The following is a 19,542-nucleotide window of genomic DNA, read 5'->3' as shown; positions in this document are numbered from 1 at the left end:
TCTTTGGAACATATAGGCTAGATGTACCAGTTGTGGCTATAGCACCAGTTGTCGCACTAGTGCTTTATATGCCAAATGGCCAATCAAATCACTGCAAACCAAATTCATATTGATAAATCATATTCATATGATACGATAAAACCTTTGATTTCTTCCAAAACAAGCAAAACATAATTGTAAAAATTTATTTTGCTTAATTTTTGACGTCCTTTGCACCAGTTGTCGCACTAGTGGTCCCTATTTGGCTAGTCCCATAAGAAAACAATGGGATTTGCCAAATAAGGAACCAAAATTAAGAATAGTGCCACAACTGGTGCATGCGTTCCTATTATGGATTAATCAATTTTGATGATTATAACAAATTTTATTGTGGTTTTCACAGCTGTTCTAAGGAGCAGAAAGTAAAACCTTTCGCTTGATATATAAAGTCCACCCACATGTCTTTTACTTATTTTTTAAAAAATAGTGGTTCTTATGTATGGCGACAATTGGTACACCCACCCTATTTGGAATTCTGCTAGTACTTTCTGGATTAATCCCTTCGGAAACTTTAGGAAGAAATTCTTAGAATACCTTCGAAATTTCTCTCAGGAATTTCTCCTTTTTTTAGCAAATCTTCTAGAGATTACTTTGAATCTTCGGAGATTCATTTTGAAATTTCTTCGGATTTCCTTTAATCATTCTTTCGGGAATCTATTCTAAATCCTTCAGAAATTCGTTTAGGAATCCTTTGGAAATTCTTTTCGGAATTACTTGGAGAATCCTTTTGAATTTCCGTTAGAAACTCCTACGAAAACTCCTTTAGAATTTTCTATTTCATTCTTCAATAATTTTCCGGAAGAATTCTTTCAACAAATTTTCCGGAATAATTCCTGCAGGAATATTACATTGTTTTACTAAGGGAAATTCTGGAGACATTTTTAAATGCCTTTCGGGAGGTTCTACGGAATAATCCCTGAAGGAATATTCAAATGAACTACTGTGGGTGTTTTATAAATTATTCCTGGAGGAGTACCTGAAAGAATTTACGTTTTCAGTTCCATCTGTCATTGGATATGGTGGTGTGCGTGGCATCGTGTTTGTTTTGATTCGAAACATATGATCGACACCATACCGGACTTTACCAGTGCACTGACAGTTTGTGGGCCACAACAAATCAAATCATTATAAAAATGATCAAGTACGCGCTCTGATTTTCGCGAATTACGAAATTTACTTTTGGATGGATATATCTACCCCAGATTCTCTATTCTTTTTCGCTTCTTCAGGAATTCCTCCGCAAGTTCTTGCAGGCATTTACTCGGAGTTTCTTTCCGGAATTCCTCCGGATGTTTCTTCAGGTATTCCTTCGGAAACTTCTTCAGGAATCTATTCATAAGTTCCTCTTCTTCCTGAAGTTACGTTCGGAGCTCGGGAGTTCGTTAGGAAAGTTCCGAAGTTCCTTAAAAATTTCCTTCGGAAGTTCCTTCAGAAAATCTTTGGAACATTCCTTCAGGAATTCCTTTGAAAATTTCTTCAGTCCTCCTAAAAATACTTCAAAACTTCTTCCGGAAGTTCCTTCAGTAAATCATTTGGAAATTCATTCGTGAAATCCTACTCAAATTCATTTAGGAATTCCTCCAGAAGTACCGTCAGGAATTCTCCTCCGGAAGTTCCTCCAGAATTTCCTCCATGTATTCCTCCGGTGGTTCCTCCAGGAATTCCTCCGGAAGTTCCTCCGAGAATTCCTCCGAAAGTTCCTCCAGAAATTCCCTCGGAAGTTCCTCCAGAGATTCCTCCAGGAATTCCTCTAGGGAAGTTCCTCCAGGAATTCCTCCGGAAGTTCATCTAGGAATCCCACCAGCTGTTCCTCCAGGTATTCCTCCGGAAGTTCCTCCAGAAATTACTACGGAAGTTCCTCCAGAAATTCCTCCGGAAGCTCCTCCAGAAATCCATCCGGAAGTTCCACCATAAGTTCCTCTAGAACTTCCTCCAAAAATTTCTCAGGAAGTTCCTCCAGGAATTCCTCCGGAAGTTCCTCCAGAAATTCCTCCGCAAGTTCTTCCAGAAATTCCTCCGCAAGTTCCTCCAGAAATTCCTCCGGTAGTTCCTCCAGGAATTCCTCCGGAAGTTCTCCCAGGAATTCCTCCGGAAGGTCTTCCAGGAATTGCTCCAGCTGTTCCTCCAAGAATTCCTCCGGTGGTTCCTCCAGAAATTCATTCCGAAAGTTCCTCTAGAAGTTCCTCCAGGAATACCTCCAGAAGTCCCTCCAAAAACTCCTTCGGAAGTACCTCCCGAAATTTCTCAGGAAGCCCCTCCAAAAATACCTCCGGAGAAATTCGTGGAGGAGCTTTCGGAGCAATTCCTGGAAGAGCTTCCGAAAGAACATCCGGGAAAATTATTGAGAAAAATTTCCGGAGGGATTTCTGAAAATACTTCCGAAGAAACTTCCGGAGAAATTTCTGGAGGGACTTCCGGAGGTACTTCTGAAGGATGTTCCGGAGGAATTCCTGGAGGAACTTTTGGAGGAATTCCTGGAGGAACTTTTGGAGGAATTCCTGGAGGAACTCCCGGAGGAATTCCTGGAGGAACTTTCGAAGAAATTTCTGGAGGGACTTCCGGAGGAACTTCTGGAGAATGTTCCGGAGGAATTCCTGGAGGAACTTCTGAAGGAATTCCTGGAGGAACTTCTGAAGGAATTCCTGGACGAACTCCAGAGGGAAAATTCTGAAGGAACTTCCGGATGGATTTCTGGAGGAGCTTCGGGAGGAATTTCTGGAGGAACTTCCGGAGGAATTCCTGGAGGAACTTCGGGAGGAATTCCTGGAGGAACTTCCGAAGGAATTCCTGGAGAAACTACCGAAGGAATTCCTTGAGAAACTTTGTAGGAACTCTTGGAGGAATTTCCAGATGAACTTTTGGAAAAAAAATTATGAAGGAATGCCTGAAATATTGCTCTAATGCATTCTTGGAAGAATTCGCAATGGAATGCATACAAGACTTCAAGGAGGAATACCTGAAAGAATTATAAGAATTCTTTGAAGAATTTCCGTATGATTTTTTGAAGAACTACTTAAATAAATAATTAATGGGGGAATTTTAGAATAAATTGCAATTTGAATTATCGAAGGCTCATAATATTTCCGTTTAAAACAAATTATCCTGGGATTACTGAAAAAAGTCCCAAGGGAATTTAAATATAATGCAAATGTTGACAAATATCATAGGGAATAAACAATTTCCGTAAAACGGCTTTCGATGCGCATTCTTTATTAAATGCACAAACAGCTTCGTTTTTACTCTGGTTTGTATTTCCCTTCGGCTTGTTTATTCCACCCATATGGTTTTGACAGTTGAAGTGCAGTTGTATTGGTGAACCTGGTGAGAAACCGTGAAACAACACAGTGCGAACCCGACAGCTTTGGGGTTGGAACTAGTGCGAACCTAGTTCCAACCTGAGCGAATAAAAAAACACTTTGACAGCACTTAGGTTGGAACTGGTTCCAACCTAGGTTGGAACTTTTTAAAAACGAATTCGACATAAGACTTTAAGACTTTATGCCAAAAATATCGGGATTGCAGTCGATCCATCATCATACTTCTTCGGATATTCTCAAGTATTCCTTAGGAATTTACTTCCAGGAGTTGCTTAGGAAATTTCTCCAGAAATTTCTTAGAGTTATTTCATTAAGCTATACAAAAGTTTGTTTGGAATATAATCCAGATATTTTTTCGAATTAATTCAATTAGTCATCCAGAAGATCTTTCATGCATACCTTCAAAAATTTCTCCAGGAATTCCATCGTAAACTACTGCCAAACAAATTCCCAAAGGAATTTCCAAAAGAACATAAATATCTTGAATTTCTCTGTAGATTCCTCCAGGAATTACTTCGGATTTTTTCCAGGGATTCTTTCTTCAAATTCTCAGTAACTTACTTCGGAGATAGATACATGAATTCTTTTTTAAAAACTCTTAAAAAACACTTGCATATTGAAAATTCCTTCGGAAATTCCTCAAGAGATTCCTTCGAAATTTTCTTGACATTTTTTTAAAAGAATTTCTTCGGAAGGACCTTTATCTTCGGTGAGAGATCCCTTAGGAGAATTCCTTCGATTTTTTTTTGGAAATGGCTTCAGAAATTCTCGTGGAAGTTGGTTTAGGAGGTCCTTCGAACTTTTTTAAGGAAATGTTTTAGCAATTTCTTGAGGTATTTCTTAAAGTAATTCTTCCAGTAATTCATCAATCTTTCAGAATTCCTTCAAATCTTCATCCAGGAATCCCTTCGGACATTCCTCCGTGAATTCAATTAGATATTCCTTGAAACCTTCGGATATTCCTTCAAAATGTTTCTCAGAAATCACTTCAAAAAATCTTTTAGGAATCATTTGGAAATTATTTTAAGAATTCTTTCCGAAATTTCATTGGTAATTCCTTTTAAATTTCTGTTGGAAATTCTTCGGGAAATTCTTTTAGTATTCACTATTTCATTCTTCAATAAACTAAATTTCTAGAATAATTCTTGCGGGAATTTCGGAAGAAATTTCGTAAGGTTTTACTAAGACGATTACCGCAGGATTTCTTGGAAGAAGTTTCCAAAAAAATCCGGATAACAAAGGTCTTTACAGAGAATTTTCTGAAAAAATGTCAAAATAAATTCCTGGTGTAATTTATTGGAAAAGTTCTCAAAAGAATTTCTGAACGATTTCCTAAAACATTATCCCGTAGAAATTCTTAAATCAATTGTGGTCACCCTTTTGAATTTTGTTTATAACTTTGGTTCTAGTTGGTATTATGTCTTCATTTTTATACCAATGGAAAGCTAGACGTACAACCTTACTGCTGATTTGATTTTATCGATTTGAAACATTTTATTGTCAATTTCGCAAATTTGGAATTTTCGGACATTTCAGTTTTGTGGTTCGGTTGTGGGCAGCCTTGAAAATCCGGATAATATTGAAGAATGACAAATGAAATCCACCCAGTTTCAAAGAAAAAGAGTATTTTATTAGTTTTGATTATCATGAAACAATAAAAAACCTGGATTAATCTACTTAGCAGTGATGATGCCTTTCTCATGCATTGAAGAAGGTAATGAAAACAATCACTTAAGAAAGGTCAAAAATAGCAATTAAGGAAAATGTATTTTACTTTTTCCATTAATTTGCATATAATGCATTCATTTATATACATCGTAATAAAAAACTTTTTTTTTAATTTCGCGTTTTTTTCTCAATGAGTAATTTGGCTATCGCTTCTGCCTCATACGCAGGAGGTCGTGGGTTCAATCCCAGACTCGTCCCATTCTTCCTACTTTGTATCTTTCTCTATATTTCTCATGTTCTAGAAATTGCTAGAACAGGAAATGGACTTCCACACCGTTTCCATTTCTATCCTATACCTTCAAATTGACATTCTAGCAGTTCTTGCTGGAATTTGGAAATGAACGGAAAGCTTGTTTCCTATATTCAATCAGAAATTCCACCAATTGCTTTCTCCTATTACATTTGGCAAATCGTTAACCAAGACTGACCGTCAACCTCACCCGAAAAATTCCAATAAAATTCCGCATGAACTCGTGGCAAGTGCAGAGGTATATTCGGCATGCAGTGGGCGAGATATTGCATCATCAGTTCCCTCCCCTATCCTACATTGACTTGCATTCTGGCGTGGCAGGCGTCAGTATGACCTTACAAATGAGATCACCAGTACTTGTACATTGAAGATAAGTGCTAGCCCCCAGCAAACATCTGTTGATTCTCTGTGCAAGAGCAGCTAATCTGGTCATAATGGAGTAGCAACTATGGGCAGACAATCATGCTCAATAAGGGGTCCCTTTGAAAATAAATGATAATTTGTCAACAACTTCGGAAGGCGATGTCCAAAACGTCCAATTTTAAATGGTAAACAATAAGACTTTAATTCCCGTCGAATGCTACTAGTTCCGTGTAAATCGGTCAATGCTTATTTCCAAAATATAAAACTTATTATTACAATAAATTATGACTGAATAATTCGAAGAAAATGCATTAAAACAGCATAAAAATAGGATTGTAGATATCTTTATTGATAAACTCAGTGATGTTGAACGAGGGTGCCCATAACCGAACCATTAAAGGTGCCCACAATCGAATTTAGCAGCGTTTCAGAAAAGTGATGAAATTTTTTTTCGAGCTGAATGGCAATCGTTATTGAATCACAAAATAGACTAAATTTACCGTATGAATACGCATTAGAACTCACTTTTTCAATTCAATCACACCATTTTATGATTCATTGGAAAAGGTCAAACAAAGTTTTCGTGTTGATTTTTATGTAGAACAAAGCACTGTGTAGAACACAGTTTCGACAGCAAATGAATGACAGATGTCAGAATAACAGTATCTGCTTTCTGTCAAAAGATACGTGGGGGTGCCCACAACCGAACCACCTCCTCTACAATTAAAATTTCTTTACATTTAAACTGCCAGACATTTTTTTAAATTAACTTATCGCTTGACGCCTCCAATTATAATTCTTACTACTGACGCCAAATTATAAATGAACCAATTACGCCAAAAATGCTGGTGCCCCACCTTTACCAGAACTTTGGCGCCGCCAGTGATCGTATGGAATAAATAACATGACAAAAGTCGAAGAAGAAGTTAGAAAACGAAATTGAGTCAAAACACTAAATTGATCTTGCAGTCGCACATCTTACTGCTAACCTTAGCCTTAGGAAGTTCCTAAAAATGAGTAGCACTTATGATATATCATAAATATAATAATTTGATTAAAATACAGCTAGGGTGTAGAATTTCGAATACAGAAAAAAAATTATAGGATATTAATAACTGTTATCTAGGGAGCGGGACCATTTGGGCAGCACCCCCTATTCCCGTCCGCAACGTTAATAACTTGACCGCGGTACAACCAAATGGCTTGATTTTTTGTACATCACTAGATATCGATATTTCAGAAATAGCCTGTTCATGACTTTTACAAAGAATAATTCTTCCATGGGATTCTGGCAAAAAAGGCTCTGCATAGAACTTTTTGAATGCAAGTAATACAACATCCAAAGTTGCCCAGTCGTTATGCTCGGACGCTTCGATAACGTAGATCAGCTGACACAGACCAGATTTCAAGCTTCATTCGTGCTCATCGTTCGCGGAGTGCTTTGAGTGTCGTGTCCACAATTCAAACGGCAGCGGTGTGGCCAGCGAAAAGAAGGCACACCACATGGCTGAAATTTCCATGAATATAAAAGCGACTCCAGATTCAGGATACGCGTGAAAGCATGAATTTGTTTGTCTGAGGATAATCTCCACATGAACAACGGTCACACGATGACGAACAGTTGAGCCAGGGTTGTAGGCAACAATTGGATGCCAAATTGACACAATTTTCTAAATAATTCAATTGAATTCGATTTCATGACATCCGATACAATATCATTGATTCCATGGCAATCATAGAAACACGTGTAATATCAGTTCTTACAGTTGTTCCACCATTGACTGTATCCTGTAGCAGAGTACCAGCAGAAAGAAGCTGTCCGACATCCAATGTCCTACTAGGTCACAGCGATTCTCCCGTCCAGGTAGAGTGGAGATCGAGATAGCACTTGCTATAACCGTAAATTAATTAGCAATAAATCATCGTTGAAAATTTGTCGGTCAACATGTTCGTCCTTCACGTATGTGCGTGTCAGATCCTTAAAACGGATTTCTGCCGGGCCAGCGTAGCACCAGTCAGTGTCAGCATAATGACTATCTACTCTACATTGTCGGCGCACCCGTTCAGCACTAGGACGAACACATGGTTGCTGAAGCTTTTCTGGAAGAACGGCAATTTTTCATTCCATGAATTCTAGATCGAAACAATCCATCATTTCTTGTTAGCAGAGAACGAACGACTTGACGTGGAGTTTCAAACCATAAAAAACTTCACACAGGCTTCAAGGATTTGACAAGAAGGAAACGATTGCCATCATTTGCAATATTAATGGGTAATGCAAATATGGCTCACCCTGCTCAAATGTGAAACTATTTTCGAGGCACAAGAAAACATACAACTGTCGAAAAAGGAAAAACTTATTCCACACTCATCGCAATAATGTAACGAATAAGGGTATCTGATATCTGAAAGTCTGGTTGTCAAAGTCAAAGGTTGAGTAAATCGTGAAAAACTAGAAATAGGATTCGTAAGGAAATTTTTCTCGGTCTCCAGTAGCCTTGCGAGCAAAGGCGTAGGATTTCCAATCCGGAGATGGCAAGTTCGATTTTTGGTCCAGTCTAGGATGTTTTCGGGTGAGAAACATTCTCGACTCCCATGATCGCCTACTATGCAGGACAACGTCTGCCGCAACGGTAAACTAGTTTCTTCTAAACTACATTTGAAAATACTTCATTTTCTTGAATTTCTCTATGAATTTCTTCAGAAATTATTTAGGCTATTTATTAGAGAATATCTTCTGGAAGCCCATCGTGAAATCAAGAATTCATCCAGAAAATTGTACAGTGATTCAACCATGATTACCGTTTTCAATTTTCTTCTGAGCTTTCTTCAACAACTCTTTCAGATTTTTTGAATATAACTCTAGAAATTCCAATTAGAAATTTCATTTACAGAGCATTCCTTCGCTAATTATTTCATGAAATCGTTTCATGAAATCTTTTAAGAACTCCTTCGAATAATCCCACAAAAAATCTATCGTGAATTCCGTGTGGAGGAATATACTGGAGCAGTTCCTAGAGAATTTTTTGGAGTATACCTTAGGGAGTTTCTGGAGGAAGTTCAAAACAAATTTTCGAAGCAATTTATTGGAGAACCTATAGAGTAATTTAAAGAAGTATTCTTTAAGTAAATGCCAAGTAAACCCCTGAAAAAAAAAACTCGAGGAAGAGAAGGCAGGAGTATTTGTGGAAGAATTCCCAGGGCAGAAATTTGGGTGGAAGGACCCGGAAAAAAACTACGGACTTTCAGAATTTCTGTAAATGATTCGGGAGAACTTCAAATATATAATTTTCAGAGGATTTTCTGAAGAAATTACTGAAGCATTCCAAAACTAGTCTCCTGGGGCTTCTTGGAGGAATGTTTTGGGAAACTCCTGGATGGATTTCCGGAATAATTTCTGGAGTGGTTGGAAGTTGCGTCAGAAATTCTATGTGAGATTCGAAAGAAGTTCAGTGGAAGCATTCTTTGAGGAGTTTCTGTAGGAACAACAGGGAGAATTTCAGAGAGTTCTTGAAGAAAAACTTGTAGACATCCGAGAGGAACATCCGTAAAATAATTAAATTTCTGGAGGAATTCAGGGGGAAATTTCGTAATAGCTCCTATGAATTATCTGAACACCAGGGAAATTTTGAAATGGATTTTGGAGGAATAACTTCAAGAAATTCCGGAAGAATTCCTACAGGAATCTAGCGAGGAATTATCTGAGGGGCTTCCGAACGAACTTTCTGAGGAAGGAGTTTCTGGAGAGCCTCCCGAAAAAAAATCTTAAAAGAAGAATTTTTTATGCAAATTTTGTAGGAATTCCTGGAAGCATACCTAGAAGAACTTCCTAGAAGAACTTCCGTATAAAATTCTGGAGGAACTTCTGGAGGAATTCCGGAATGAACTTCCGGAGAAACTTCTTAACGAAATCTTGGAGGAACTTCCGCGCGAAGTTCCGATGCAACTTCCGGACCAAACCGTGGAGGAACTTCCGGACAAAATTCTGGAGGAATTTCCGGACGAAATTCTGTAGAAATTTCAGGACGAAATCCTGAAGGAACTTCTAGAAGAAATCCTGGAGAAACTTCCGGACCAAATCCTGAAGTAACTTCGGAATGATATTCTGGAGGAAATTCTGGAGAAACTTTCGGATGACATCTTGGAGAAGCTTTCGGACGAAATCCTGAAGGAACATTCGAACGAAATCATGGATGAACTTCTAGACGAAATCCTGGAGAAACTTCCGAACGAAATCCTGAAGAAACTTCAGGACAAAATCTTGGTGGAACTTCCGGAAGAAATCATGGAGAAACTTTCTGGAGATATTTGCGAAGAAATATCTGGAGAAACTTTCGGATGAAATCCTGGAGCACCTTTCAGATGAAATCCTGGAGGATCTTCCAGACGAATTCTTGAAGGAACTTCCGTCGAAATCCTCAAGGAATTTCCAGACGAAGTTCTGGAGGCACTTTCGGACGAAATCCTGGAGGATCTACTGGAGAAATTTCTGGATGAACTTTCGGAGGAACTTCCGGGCGAAATCCTGATGGAACTTCCGGACAAAATCGTGAAGGAAATCCTGAGGAGCACGTTGAGAAGCTTCTGAAAAAAATCCGAAGAAATTTTTACGCTTGAAATTACCCCACGCCGAAAATCCTTGAGGAACTTCCTGACGAAATCCTGGAAGAACTTTCGGAGAAATTACTGGAGGAACTTCCGGACGAAATCCTGGAGGAATTTCCTGATGAAATCCCGGAGGATCTTCCGGACGAAATCCTAGAAGAACTTCCGGATAAAATTCTGGAGGAACTTCTGGAGGAATTCCGGAGGAACTTCTTAACGAAATTTTGGAGGAACTTCCGCGCGAAATCCCGATGCAACTTCCGGACCAAACCGTGGAGGAACTTCCGGACAAAATTCTGGAGGAATTTCCGGACGAAATTCTGTAGAAATTTCAGGACGAAATCCTGAAGGAACTTCTAGAAGAAATCCTGGAGAAACTTCCGGACCAAATCCTGAAGTAACTTCGGAATGATATTCTGGAGGAAATTCTGGAGAAACTTTCGGATGACATCTTGGAGAAGCTTTCGGACGAAATCCTGAAGGAACATTCGAACGAAATCATGGATGAACTTCTAGACGAAATCCTGGAGAAACTTCCGAACGAAATCCTGAAGAAACTTCAGGACAAAATCTTGGTGGAACTTCCGGAAGAAATCATGGAGAAACTTTCTGGAGATATTTGCGAAGAAATATCTGGAGAAACTTTCGGATGAAATCCTGGAGCACCTTCCAGATGAAATCCTGGAGGATCTTCCAGACGAATTCTTAAAGGAACTTCCGTCGAAATCCTCAAGGAATTTCCAGACGAAGTTCTGGAGGCACTTTCGGACGAAATCCTGGAGGATCTACTGGAGAAATTTCTGGATGAACTTTCGGAGGAACTTCCGGGCGAAATCCTGATGGAACTTCCGGACAAAATCGTGAAGGAAATCCTGAGGAGCACGTTGAGAAGCTTCTGAAAAATCCGAAGAAATTTTTACGCTTGAAATTACCCCACGCCGAAAATCCTTGAGGAACTTCCTGACGAAATCCTGGATGAACTTTCGGAGAAATTCCTGGAGGAACTTCCGGACGAAATCCTGGAGGAATTTTGTGGTGAATCCCGGAGGATCTTCCGGACGAAATCCTAGAATAACTTCCGGATAAAATTCTGGAGGAACTTCTGGAGGAATTCCGGAGGAACTTCTTAACGAAATTTTGGAGGAACTTCCGCGCGAAATCCCGATGCAACTTCCGGACCAAACCGTGGAGGAACTTCCGAACAAAATTCTGGAGGAACTTCCGGAGGAATTCCTAGAGGAACTTCCGGAGGAATTCCTAGAGGAACTTCCGGACGAAATTCTGTAGAAACTTCCGGACGAAATCCTGAAGGAACTTCTAGAAGAAATCCTGGAGAAACTTCCGGACAAATTCCTGAAGTAACTTCGGAATGATATTCTGGAGAAACTTTCGGATGATATCTTGAAGAAGCTTTCGGACGAAATCCTGAAGGAAAATCCGAACGAAATCATGGATGAACTTCTGGACGAAATCCTGGAGAAACTTCCGAACGAAATCCTGAAGAAACTTCAGGACGAAATCTTGGTGGAACTTCCGGAAGAAATCATGGAGAAACTTTCTGGAGATATTTGCGAAGAAATATCTGGAGAAACTTTCGGATGAAATCCTGGAGCACCTTCAGGTGAAATCCTGGAGGATCTTCCAGACGAATTCCTGAAGGAACTTCCGTCGAAATCCTCAAGGAATTTCCAGACGAAGTTCTGGAGGCATTTTCGGACGAAATCCTGGAAGATCTACTGCAGAAATTTCTGGATGAACTTTCGGAGGAACTTCCGCGCGAAATCCCGATGCAACTTCCGGACCAAACCGTGGAGGAACTTCCGAACAAAATTCTGGAGGAACTTCCGGAGGAATTCCTAGAGGAACTTCCGGAGGAATTCCTAGAGGAACTTCCGGACGAAATTCTGTAGAAACTTCCGGACGAAATCCTGAAGGAACTTCTAGAAGAAATCCTGGAGAAACTTCCGGACAAAATCCTGAAGTAACTTCGGAATGATATTCTGGAGAAACTTGCGGATGATATCTTGAAGAAGCTTTCGGACGAAATCCTGAAGGAAAATCCGAACGAAATCATGGATGAACTTCTGGACGAAATCCTGGAGAAACTTCCGAACGAAATCCTGAAGAAACTTCAGGACGAAATCTTGGTGGAACTTCCGGAAGAAATCATGGAGAAACTTTCTGGAGATATTTGCGAAGAAATATCTGGAGAAACTTTCGGATGAAATCCTGGAGCACCTTCAGGTGAAATCCTGGAGGATCTTCCAGACGAATTCCTGAAGGAACTTCCGTCGAAATCCTCAAGGAATTTCCAGACGAAGTTCTGGAGGCACTTTCGGACGAAATCCTGGAAGATCTACTGGAGAAATTTCTGGATGAACTTTCGGAGGAACTTCCGGGCGAAATCCTGATGGAACTTCCGGACAAAATCGTGAAGGAAATCCTGAGGAGCACGTTGAGAAGCTCTGAAAAAAATCCGAAGAAATTTTTACGTTTGAAATTACCCCACGCCGACCCACGCCGCCGCCGCTGGCTGGAAATGATCTGGCGTCGTTGGATTGTTTTGCTCCTTTGTTTTTGACAACAGAAGAAAGAGTGGATGAAAAAGAAGAGAAAAACAACCTAAAAGTAAGTTAAAAAAACTCAACGCTGGGAGGCCTCTTGAAAGGAGGCTTCCGAGCCTCTTGAAATGAGGCTTCCGAGCCTCTTGAAAGGAGGCTTCCGAGCCTCTTGAAAGGAGGCTTCCGAGCCTCTTGAAAGGAGGCTTCCGAGCCTCTTGAAAGGAGGCTTTTGAGCCTCTCGAAAGGAGGCTCTTGAGCTTCTTGAAAGGAGGCTTCCGAGCCTCTTGGAAGGAGGCTTCTGAGCCTCTTGAAAGGAGGCTGAGCCTCTTGAAAGGAGGCTTCTGAGCCTCTTGAAAGGAGGCTTCTGAGCCTCTTGAAAGGAGGCTTCTGAGCTCTTGAAAGGAGGCTTCTGAGCCTCTTGAAAGGAGGCTTCTGAGCCTCTTGAAAGGAGGCTCTGAGCCTCTTGAAAGGAGGCTTCTGAGCCTCTTGAAAGGAGGGCTGAGCCTCTTGAAAGGAGGCTTCTGAGCCTCTTGAAAGGAGGCTTGAGCCTCTTGAAAGGAGGCTTCTGAGCCTCTTGAAAGGAGGCTTGAGCTCTTGAAAGGAGGCTTCTGAGCCTCTTGAAAGGAGGCTTGAGCCTCTTGAAAGGAGGCTTCTGAGCCTCTTGAAAGGAGGCCTGAGCCTCTTGAAAGGAGGCCTGAGCCTCTTGAAAGGAGGCTTCTGAGCCTCTTGAAAGGAGGGCTGAGCCTCTTGAAAGGAGGCCTGAGCTCTTGAAAGGAGGCTTCTGAGCTCTTGAAAGGAGGCTTCTGAGCCTCTTGAAAGGAGGCTTCTGAGCCTCTTGAAAGGAGGCTCTGAGCCTCTTGAAAGGAGGCCTGAGCCTCTTGAAAGGAGGCTTCTGAGCCTCTTGAAAGGAGGCTCTGAGCCTCTTGAAAGGAGGCTTCCTGAGCCTCTTGAAAGGAGGCTTCTGAGCTCTTGAAAGGAGGCTTCTGAGCCTCTTGAAAGGAGGCTTCTGAGCCTCTTGAAAGGAGGCTTCTGAGCCTCTTGAAAGGAGGCTTCTGAGTCTCTTGAAAGGAGGCTTCTGGGCCTCTTGAAAGGAGGCTTCCGAGCCTCTTGAAAGGAGGCTTCCGAGCCTCTTGAAAGGAAGCTTCCGAGCCCCTTGAAAGGAGGCTTCCGAGCTCTTGAAAGGAGGCTTCTGAGCCTCTTGAAAGGAGGCTTCCGAGCCTCTTGAAAGGAGGCTTCCGAGCCTCTTGAAAGGAGGCTTCCGAGCCTCTTGAAAGGAGGCTTCCGAGCCTCTTGAAAGGAGGCTTCCGAGCCTCTTGAAAGGAGGCTTCCGAGCCTCTTGAAAGAAGGCTTCCGAGCCTCTTGAAAGGAGGCTTCCAGGCATTGCAAACCACCCCATCATTCGATCTTTTGAGCAAAGATACTGATGAAATAATGGGATATCGATCTTAGCTATCTATCCGCTCAGTAAACAAAGTGCAATGTTCGTCATGGAGAAACATTTTGTCACAGCTTTTATTGTAGCAACACCTTCACAACGCGAACAACCCCCGAACCGCACTGGCTATCCGGATCATCATCGAACGCTCAAATGATAATATCTTTCCAGAGTGCTCTTTGATTAGAGATAATATCTTTGCACAAGCAAAGATAATATCCTGTGCTCAGATGATATTGCAATGCCTGGAGGCTTCCGAGCCTCCGAGCCTCTTGAAAGGAGGCTTCCGAGCCTCTTGAAAGGAGGCTTCCAAGCCTCTTGAAAGGAGGCTTCCGAGCCTCTTGAAAGGAGGCTTCCTGAGCCTCTTGAAAGGAGGCTTCTGAGTCTCTTGAAAGGAGGCTTCTGAGCCTCTTGAAAGGAGGCTTCTGAGCCTCTTGAAAGGAGGCCTGAGCCTCTTGAAAGGAGGCTTCTGAGCCTCTTGAAAGGAGGCTTCTGAGCCTCTTGAAAGGAGGCTTCTGAGCCTCTTGAAAGGAGGCTTCTGAGCTCTTGAAAGGAGGCTTCTGAGCCTCTTGAAAGGAGGCTTCTGAGCCTCTTGAAAGGAGGCTTCTGAGCCTCTTGAAAGGAGGCTTCTGAGCCTCTTGAAAGGAGGCTCTGAGCCTCTTGAAAGGAGGCTTCAAGCCTCTTGAAAGGAGGCTTCTGAGCCTCTTGAAAGGAGGCTTCTGAGCCTCTTGAAAGGAGGCTTCCAGGCCTCTTGAAAGGAGGCTTCCTGAGCCTCTTGAAAGGAGGCTCTGAGCCTCTTGAAAGGAGGCCTGAGCCTCTTGAAAGGAGGCTTCTGAGCCTCTTGAAAGGAGGCCTGAGCCTCTTGAAAGGAGGCTCTGAGCCTCTTGAAAGGAGGCTCTGAGCCTCTTGAAAGGAGGCTTCTGAGCCTCTTGGAAGGAGGCTTCTGAGCCTCTTGGAAGGAGGCTTCTGAGCCTCTTGGAAGGAGGCCTGAGCCTCTTGGAAGGAGGCTGAGCCTCTTGGAAGGAGGCTTCTGAGCCTCTTGGAAGGAGGCTTCTGAGCCTCTTGGAAGGAGGCTCTGAGGCCTCTTGGAAGGAGGCTTCTGAGCCTCTTGGAAGGAGGCTTCTGAGCCTCTTGGAAGGAGGCCTGAGCCTCTTGGAAGGAGGCCTGAGCCTCTTGGAAGGAGGCTTCTGAGCCTCTTGGAAGGAGGCCTGAGCCTCTTGGAAGGAGGCTTGAGCCTCTTGGAAGGAGGCTTCTGAGCCTCTTGGAAGGAGGCCTGAGCCTCTTGGAAGGAGGCTTCTGAGCCTCTTGGAAGGAGGCCTGAGCCTCTTGGAAGGAGGCTTCTGAGCCTCTTGGAAGGAGGCTTCTGAGCCTCTTGGAAGGAGGCTTCTGAGCCTCTTGGAAGGAGGCTTCTGAGCCTCTTGGAAGGAGGCTTCTGAGCCTCTTGGAAGGAGGCTTCTGAGCCTCTTGAAGGAGGCTTCTGAGCCTCTTGGAAGGAGGCTTCTGAGCCTCTTGGAAGGAGGCTCTGAGCCTCTTGGAAGGAGGCTTCTGAGCCTCTTGGAAGGAGGCTTCTGAGCCTCTTGGAAGGAGGCCTGAGCCTCTTGGAAGGAGGCTTCTGAGCCTCTTGGAAGGAGGCTCTGAGCCTCTTGGAAGGAGGCTTCTGAGCCTCTTGGAAGGAGGCTTCTGAGGCCTCTTGGAAGGAGGCCTGAGCCTCTTGGAAGGAGGCCTGAGCCTCTTGGAAGGAGGCTTCTGAGCCTCTTGGAAGGAGGCTTCTGAGCCTCTTGGAAGGAGGCCTGAGCCTCTTGGAAGGAGGCTTCTGAGCCTCTTGGAAGGAGGCTTCTGAGCCTCTTGGAAGGAGGCTTCTGAGCCTCTTGGAAGGAGGCTTCTGAGCCTCTTGGAAGGAGGCTTCTGAGCCTCTTGGAAGGAGGCCTGAGCCTCTTGGAAGGAGGCTTCTGAGCCTCTTGGAAGGAGGCCTGAGCCTCTTGGAAGGAGGCTTCCGAGCCTCTTGGAAGGAGGCCTGAGCCTCTTGGAAGGAGGCTTCTGAGCCTCTTGGAAGGAGGCCTGAGCCTCTTGGAAGGAGGCTTCTGAGCCTCTTGGAAGGAGGCTTCTGAGCCTCTTGGAAGGAGGCTTGAGCCTCTTGGAAGGAGGCTTCTGAGCCTCTTGGAAGGAGGCTTCTGAGCCTCTTGGAAGGAGGCTTCTGAGCCTCTTGGAAGGAGGCTTCTGAGCCTCTTGGAAGGAGGCTTCCTGAGCCTCTTGGAAGGAGGCTTCTGAGCCTCTTGGAAGGAGGCTTCTGAGCCTCTTGGAAGGAGGCCTGAGCCTCTTGGAAGGAGGCTTCTGAGCCTCTTGGAAGGAGGCTTCTGAGCCTCTTGGAAGGAGGCCTGAGCCTCTTGGAAGGAGGCCTGAGCCTCTTGGAAGGAGGCCTGAGCCTCTTGGAAGGAGGCTTCTGAGCCTCTTGAAAGGAGGCTTGAGCCTCTTGAAAGGAGGCTTCTGAGCCTCTTGAAAGGAGGCTTCTGAGCCTCTTGAAAGGAGGCTTCTGAGCCTCTTGAAAGGAGGCTTGAGCCTCTTGAAAGGAGGCTTCTGAGCCTCTTGAAAGGAGGCTTCCTGAGCCTCTTGAAAGGAGGCTTCTGAGCCTCTTGAAAGGAGGCCTGAGCCTCTTGAAAGGAGGCTTCCGAGCCTCTTGAAAGGAGGCTTCCGAGCCTCTTGAAAGGAGGCTTCCGAGCCTCTTGAAAGGAGGCTTCCGAGCCTCTTGAAAGGAGGCTTCCGAGCCGTTTGAAAGGAACCTCTGCATACAAATTTTCACGCCGATCGGTTCAGTAGTTTCCGAGTCTATAACGGTCAGACAGATAGAAATTCATTTTCTTGTATATAGAAGATTTAATGTGCAGAGTTTGAACTGCAATAAACTCCATTTCAAGTACCTGTTTAGCGGATAATTTAAAAAATCCGTAAAAATTTAATAATACAATGGTCGGGTTTGCTGAATTTTACGACAGGCATAAATAACTCAGAAATCTTTGGTAATCAAGGAGTGATCCTATTTTAAATAATTCGTTGTTTTCAACTTTTCATTTACAGGAGATACACCATAACAACTCATGACTTCAAACAGCCTAATAGGTAAAGGCATGATATCACTAAGCCTGCGGTGGCAGATTTGACGCCCAGTCCTGTCGAGGGGATTTTTTGAAATTGTAATTTTTCCAAGGTTTCCGAAGAACATTTGACCAATTGACACGGATAATTCAAATTCAGTTTCCAGCATAGAAGAAAAACAGCATACCCTTAACAATGGAAACCGTTCATAAAATATTCACCGCTTAATTTTTTTGTATTCGAATCTTTTGCTCACCCGCAAAACTTTCCGGTACACAATTTGCAATTGAACTAATGTTTTATTAATGATGGCCAATTGCCATACTATATGCTTTCCTAGCAGATCCGCAGACGACGACGCGACGAAAATCCGGAATTAGGAAAGGTGCACATTTGACTGTCGCCGGATCATAAAGCGGAATCCATGCTCAATAAACTTTACAACCCTCCTCCAGATGCTTCCACCACACCGTCGATGTGGAACTTTATTCCATTTGAGACTGGCACATGAACATTTTCCGACTCACACACGCATACCCACATACACATACGCAAACTATGCTAGGTGTATGCTAATTATGGCGAAAATTTATGATCTAGCGTTACAGCTTAACCACCGTACGTAGCATATTTATCTCGAATCGTGAGGTTCAAGCATGGTTATAAGTAAAGAGGTAGGAGGTGATTTTCATCGCATTTTGTGCCATAATCGTAATGGAGTCAGGTGAGATAAGAGCTCGCCGATCTCGAGGGTGGAAATGACACGGAAGATTTACTACAAATTAAACTGATGCCGAGATGGTAACTGCAAATGAGAGAATGCGCGAATTTCGGAGCTGATCGATCAGAAGCTCGATTACTAAGAAAAGAATGTTGCGGATAGCTGCGTTTGAATCCAGATGCGGTTTTGAAATTATTCTGGACTTCCCATGAGCATAAAGTATTGGATACACGATCTCAAAATTGTAACTTGGCTTAGAAAACTCGTAGTTGATAAATGTGAAAATCTATTTTATGTATTACGCCCTCTTAAATTGAAAACAGCAGCAAGAATTTTACTCTAGCAGCTGCTTTAAACTTCACCATTTCCATATCTTTCTGCTTGGTACGCTCAATCACCCACCCTCTGGCAACTCATTGCAAATTCAGTTTTACGCCATTATCCACCATCCGGCAGCCAGCCAGCCGCAATCAAATACATAATCATGCCACGCGCATCGGATTCAACCTCCCCATCAGCCCCAGAATCCAGATTCACATCCGGATCACATTCCAATCAAATTCATATAATCAGTGCCTCGCCGGTTGAGAAAATATTCATATCTTCTTCATCCTCATCATCGCGATGCTGATGCCCGGGCGGATATTTCTGCGGCAAACTTTCCAACGCACGTTTGCGGTTTGGCGAAAATTTGAAAACCACTCTATCCTTTAGAATGAAGAGGTTTCCACCCCCGCCGGAAACGGATAAGAAACGAGCATCGATGATAATATTAATATCATTTCGTTCGCTCGCCCTCACATTTTCGCGTGGAAAAAAAAGTGTTGAACGTTCGCTCGTCTGCTGGATGATAGAGAAAAGCTGAAACCCGATCTGGATTTGACGGGCAGATGTTTCATGAATGAATAATTTCTTTTTCGCCTATTTCATTTGAAGTCCGCTCAAAGTCGGTGGATCCGGAACCGGCAGTGGCTCCATACAGGGACTGTTAAGAATGGTGAATATTTGATTGATGTGATTCGCCCCTCGGATGGAGGCATACTGAATTGTATAATGATTGGGGTAAACTGAATGAGCTTTTATTTGATAGGTCTCCAGTTTAACATGAAGTGGCTTTTATCGTTTGCAAATTTAACTATAAATAGCATCTTCAGAAGAGACAGCTTCGCATATCCGTAGTATGAAATATCCCCTGTTGGTAGAATGGTTTTCCAATGTCTTAATTTATTTTATTTTTTTCGACCAAAGACTTGGTTCAAAAGTTGTTACCTACTATTATAATTATTAGTGAAATAATATTTCAGATGGGTAAAGGAGGAGTGCTCAACATTTTCAAAGTTAAAGATCAAGATCCAAATTCCAGAATGTCTCGACATATCAAATCGAAACCGATGAGCAAATCATTAAATCCGACGCCCTTCAGAGCGTCTTCG

This window comes from Armigeres subalbatus, chromosome 3 (genome assembly GCF_024139115.2).
Source record: "Armigeres subalbatus isolate Guangzhou_Male chromosome 3, GZ_Asu_2, whole genome shotgun sequence".
Lineage (NCBI taxonomy): Eukaryota > Metazoa > Arthropoda > Insecta > Diptera > Culicidae > Armigeres > Armigeres subalbatus.
This window is presented reverse-complemented; position numbering follows the sequence as displayed.